General features: G+C 35.5%; 1 pseudogene across 1 annotated transcript; it reads left to right on the forward strand.

Moving 5' to 3' along the window:
• Positions 1-457: 457 nt before the first annotated feature.
• Positions 458-5,094, forward strand: LOC143627994 (uncharacterized; annotated as a pseudogene). The gene is made up of 7 exons (XR_013152678.1): positions 458-1,153; positions 1,252-1,318; positions 1,537-1,635; positions 1,870-1,959; positions 3,054-3,208; positions 3,879-3,980; positions 4,829-5,094. The product of XR_013152678.1 is annotated as an uncharacterized LOC143627994 (transcript).
• Positions 5,095-6,110: the final 1,016 nt, after the last annotated feature.

Below are 6,110 nucleotides of genomic sequence, written 5' to 3' on the forward strand. Positions count from 1 at the left end.
AACTTCATCGTTTAACGTCCATGGTGGATTCAAGAGCGAAATGAATCTGTTTAGCGGTTAGTCTGAACGATTCGGTAACCCAGGCTCTGATACCAATTGTGAGGTCCGAGCCCCGGTGCGGAAGCGTGAATAATCGTCAATACTAATCAACGGTGTGGAGCTCGGATCTAGGGTTAGGATCGAATCTAACTCGTATTCACTCTTGAATGATGTCAGTTGGACGGATGAGGTGTATTGGGAGAGAGCCTGATTTGATTAACAATCAACAATAAAGTAGGATGAACAATTGTAATCAAAACACAAACAAGATAGAAACGGTAGTATGAAATATTAGCTGAATGATTCTCATTAAGATGAAACACTCATACATACATTCATACATACAATCAATTAAGAAATATCTCAGCTGCCACCAGGAGAGCTCATTCTGGAGGCATATAATAATTGTGATCATCATGCATTCATGCTACATATTTCATATTATAATCTGAATTGGCAAGATGGATTTACTCTTGTAGACAATACATTCGCTATGTATTGATTTTCAGTCTTCTTTATTTGTAGGATGTCTTTGTTTTATGTTTCTCATAATTATAATGTAAAATTTTCAATCTTTTAAATGTTGTTAAAGGCATCTGACTAAATTTGAGATGGTTTGGATGTGTTCTGTTGTTTGAAGTTCTAATAATCTGATAATCAGACGTTTCAGTGTTTGGAGAATATTAATGTTTAAGGAACTAATGGTTAAAATGACCAAAAAGACAATTTATTTGGGAAAATAAAAAAGGAGAATATCCTTGTGAACTGCAACAAGAAGTCTATAAATATTGGTTATGTATATGTACTGTTTTTAGCGTTAGATAATTAGTTTTGTGTTATCTAGTACGAAACTAATCTTCCAAAATTGATCCTTAATAGTCAGATTATCATAGACAAATCTTTTTTTTCCCAACGTTAGAAACTAATTATTACCACAATAATCAGAATAGAGGTTCCTAAGTTATTGTTTCATTATTTGTATTTTTATAGTACAGAAAATGTTGTTTGATATGACAGAAAACCGAAGATCTGCAATTGATATTTTGTTAAAGGCAGCCGGATACCTTGATTGTGCAGTAAAGCACGTGCTTCCTCAGTTGCCTTCTGAACACAGGTTCATACTTTTTTTTTTATTTTTTTTGTATTTTTACTCTTATTTAGTGTTTTATAGGAGCTCATTTAATATCTATAAAATATATGGTTTTGTTTTAGGCGAGACCTACCAGTGGACCTTGCTGAAGGGATTTTAAGAGCACTTTGCCTACAAGCACTAGGGCAGGTATTATAAATTTACTTGCGGTTGCTTCGGCACGTTTACTTATAAATTGCTTCGGCACGTTTGTTGTAAATTTACCTTTGAATATGCTCAAAAGATTTTTAGGTAAAATGGGCGTGTTTAAAAGGTCCGGTCGAGCCGACCTGCAAACACTTTTTATATTTTCGCTTTATTGTTAATGTGTTAAATATTATTATTATAAGTTGAGTTATGATCATCAGGGTGTAGACATACAACTTGGGCTTGCAATTGATAGTACCAAAGCCACACTTGCAGTCAAACGAAGGCTTGCTTGTGAAATGGTCAAATACTAGCAGCAGGTAAGTATTTATTCTTCATATTTTCACTCATTAGTTTATGTAGATTATATTGATTTTTGAGCGTATCACATTTCTTATCATATGTTCTACGACTTGCTTGAGATTCATATGTAGGCACATTACCACCTTTTTACTGCATAAATCACCATTTTTGTTATTTGCATTATTGGATTAAAATAAGGTAGTGGTATAAATAGTTTTAGGTAATTCATTTTTTTAAATATTTATATGCAGGCCCAAGATAATATTACAAACCTTCCACTAGCAAATGGTTGGGGTGAGAAGCACCGTTTTTATGTCAAGTGGAAATATATTGAAGCCAAGGTACCTTTTTTTATACACTTGTAATATATTGTACAGAAGAACTCAACCCAAAAGACTAATCTGATAAGTGAGGGAACCCATTTGGTTTATAAACCCCACATCAGTTGCCCATACAACCGATGTTGGACAAGTCCCATACCTTGCAATGGTTTCAGTCCGTAACAATACACCCTCCTTAAGGGCCAACGTCCTCGTTGGTCACGGCCACGTTGGTCACAGCTGGCTCACTCCAGGCCACCACTCCGAGTCCTCGTTGGTCACGACCACGTTGGTCACGGCTGGCTTTCTCCAGGCCACCACTCCGAGGTTGACTCTGATACCAATGTTACAAGCCAAACAGAAGAACTCAACCCAAAAGACTAGTCTGATAAGTGAAGGAACCCATTTGGTTTATAAACCCCACATCAGTTGCCCATACAACCGATGTGGGACAAGTCCCATACCTTGCAATGGTTTCAGTCCGTAACAGTCTTAAATTTGATAATTAATAAAAGGGGCAATTTTGACCCGTTTACTTATGAGCAAGTCAGTTTGACTTATGTAGTCAGATGAGTGAAATAAAAATTTAAATAGCTAAAAAAGAAAATGTAAATAGAAAACACTCAACCAAACTGTATTTTCAATGCATCAACCATGTAAATTGCTTAATTCAAAGTTTTCATGGGAGGCTCAGAGGGTGTGCGAGCCGCACCATCGGCCGGGGCACATAAGGTTCGGGGGAACAAACTTTTATATATATATATATATATATATATATATATATATATATATATGTTTTTTGGTGTTAAAAATAAAGTTATTTGCAATAGTTTATTAGATATGTAAATGCTCAGAATGGTTTCTGCTTATAATAAATCGATTGATAAAAGTTTTATTCATATACGCTAGCAAATAAAAAATTTTCGTTAAGGCATACGGGCCTTTTTTTTTTGCTCAGCCGAGATATTTAAATTCCAAAGACGGCCTTGAAAGTTTTACTTTATTATTGTAATAATATAGCTTTAATTTTGATATTTAGTTCATTAAAATTAATAATTTGTTGGTTTGAATCACGGGTAATTCTGTTAATAATATTTTCTTTATACAATTTGTAGGCAGCTGCATATTATTATCACGGATTAATTCTTGACGAAGGCAACACGGAAAAATCACATGGAATGGCTGTATCTGCCTTAAAAGCAGCAGATGAGTATTTAAATGAAAGCAAAAGAGCATGTGAAGCTTTCAATGCAGCAGTTCCTATTTCAAGGTTTTTATTCTTTTTAATCTATCAACTTATTAAACATTAGCAGATTTTATAATAAAAAGTGGAAAATGGTTCTTTTATTTGTTGACTATATGAATATTGAAGTGTTATACTCCACAAAACAGCATTGAGGTGGCAAAAAGGCAGGTTAGGTAACCTGCCAAAACAGAATTACTATTAATATCATTGTGTTATCATTTTGGTAGGTTGGGGTCGAGCTGTGTTGACCTAAAGCAGTTTATGTCCATAACTTTGATTTTATTTAATAAGTTAATATATATTTATATTTTTTTAGTAACCTATTTTTTTGACAAATGATTTAGATGGTTTTATGCGTTAAAAATACACTTTGTGCAAGACATGTTTCCTTTTAAGCTGCTTTTTTTTCCGTTCTTTTTGTTGTAAAATTTTGAAATGAAAGCATTATTTTACAAATTCTGAATTTTATCACAATTTCCATAATTTTTCATTTGTACTGGAGAGAAGTGTTTGTGGTATGTTTTTTTATTTAGCATTCATAACTTTTGTCTCGGTCAATTGTGTATGTCCTTTTGGAAAAGTAGAATTACATGATGTTATGGTTTGATCATTGTTAATAGTTTACAAAGTGTAGGGTACTACAGAATTAGATAATTTAGTATTATTATAAACTTTATTTTACATTTTTATACAGAACTCCACCTCTTTGGGGAACTATGAAGTATCTCTCTGAAAAGATTCCAAAAGATACTTCTAGCAAGGTGCGCATCAACCGGGATTTGTACACTTATGAAAAGTAAGTCTTGCATTGGGTCCACTTTCATCTTTTTTCTGTTTTTCTCATATACACACACCCCCATGCAAACACGCACACACATACGTACACTTGCATGAAGGTGATTTCAGGAATACATATGTGGCAATGTATCCCTTTATGCACGCATATGTATACTTAAAACTAATTACTTAATATATATGGTATATACATGCAATACATACACACACGCACGCACTATTCAAAGGAAACTGAACCGGTTTGTATTGAAACCGGTTTGGCAAGGACTGGTTGAAATCGGGTTGTAACTTGTAACTATGCTTTGAATCAAGTATGAGCCCGGACAAACCCAACACGGACTGGTTAAAACCCGCTTTCAAACCAGCCAGACCTGATTTGACTTTTGGCCACTCCAACCCGACCCAGTTTGGACCAACCTGATTTTGACTTTTGTTGACCCAACCAGACCCAGTTTGGGCTCGATCCCGATTAGTGCACCTCTACATCTAGGGGCGGAAATTTGGACCCCTAAGTGTAAATGGGCTGTGTTTCATTTCAAAGGGGTCACATAGACTAAATAAATATCACATGGACTAAATAAATAAATCTAGCTAAAGGGGTATGTCAAATGGGCCGAACGGGTTGAAAGCCATCCGAAGTCTCTTTCATGCATACCATCAAAACTCAAAACATGTTAGGTTTATACGGGATATATTTTGTAATCGTTTTTATTCACGTTAAATATTTTTTAAAAATGAACCAAAAGGGCTTGTAAAGGGGCATGTCCAACACGCACAATTAAAACATATAATTTGTTATACTTTTTTGTGGTCGAACTTGTTACCAATCTAATTAAAATGTGATTGTAGAATAATGGAAACCGCGCCAACATTGCGTGATTTTGCTTTAGCCCTGAAACCCGATGAATATCAACTTCCGGATGTCGATTCCTCATGGAAACATGAAAATGTCAACAAAGGTCAAACAAGAAACAACAAAGATTAAGAACAAATGCAACATCACGTATGTGGTGACGATGTTGACAGCCAAAACATGGGTTGTATCGTCCGATCGTCATCATTTATGAATCATTTTGTTGTTGAGTTTGTTTAAAAGCATTACCAAATCGTGCATAATAACAATGTACTAAAAATGCACAGAGTGAGTTATATGGAATGTTAAACCTGTATAATGCTAAGGAGACTTTTGTGAAGGCCAACGCCGATATGTATAGTTGTATACAGTGTATATGGATTTAGGCGAAAGATATCAATATCATATTATATTATTTGAAAAAAAATCTCAAAAACACCTTAAAATTTACATATGCATTATAGTCAATCTGAATAACGAATAGTACAAAAAAAATGCTATCTGTATCATATCTATACAATTTAATAACCAAAAGTTTTACTTGCCACATGTTATTATATTAACATCCCTTACTCTCAAAATCCCGCCATAAACTACAAGCCTACACAATGAGGCCCGGATCCTTACTCCGACCTAGAGTTGATCAAAAAAACCGGTTCCTGGAACCGAACCGGTGGACCCGAACCGGAACCGAACCGGTTCCTACCCGTTTTTGGTAGGAACCGGACCCTATCTGATTCAACCCGATGATCCGTGACCGGTTCTTGCAATTCTGAGTGGGGGCGGGTAGGAACCGGAACCGAACCGGAACCGGTTAGGAACCGGTTCTATCCGGAACCGGTTAGGAACCGGTTCTAGCCGTTGGATCGATTAAGCCGTTGGAAATCGTTTTTTTGGCCGTTTTTTGACCGTTGGGGTCAAAAATAGCCGTTTTTTGGCTACCCCAAGCATCCCACTACTAGTATAAATAGGTATTTGGTGTCATTGGTTCATCACAACACTAAAAAAAATACAAAAAAACGCTATTGCGTTTTGAGTTCTCTAATCTCTTGTTTTCTCTTCTTCAATATTCATATTTGTTGTTATGGCTGCCTCACAATCATCGGTTGTTCAAGGTTCCAACGCCAAACCAAGTTTCGTTCGTATTGTACCTCATAATCGTAATCAAGAGATTTGGTGCAATTGGGATTTGGTTGAATTGAGTGACCATTCATTGAAGGCTCGGTGCAAGTTTTGTGGGGTTTATTTAAACCCACTTTCGAATTCAAATTTGAAGAA

This window comes from Bidens hawaiensis, unplaced genomic scaffold (genome assembly GCF_021521415.1).
Source record: "Bidens hawaiensis isolate Kalapana, Puna unplaced genomic scaffold, B.hawaiensis_p1.1 tig00004759_1, whole genome shotgun sequence".
NCBI lineage: Eukaryota > Viridiplantae > Streptophyta > Magnoliopsida > Asterales > Asteraceae > Bidens > Bidens hawaiensis.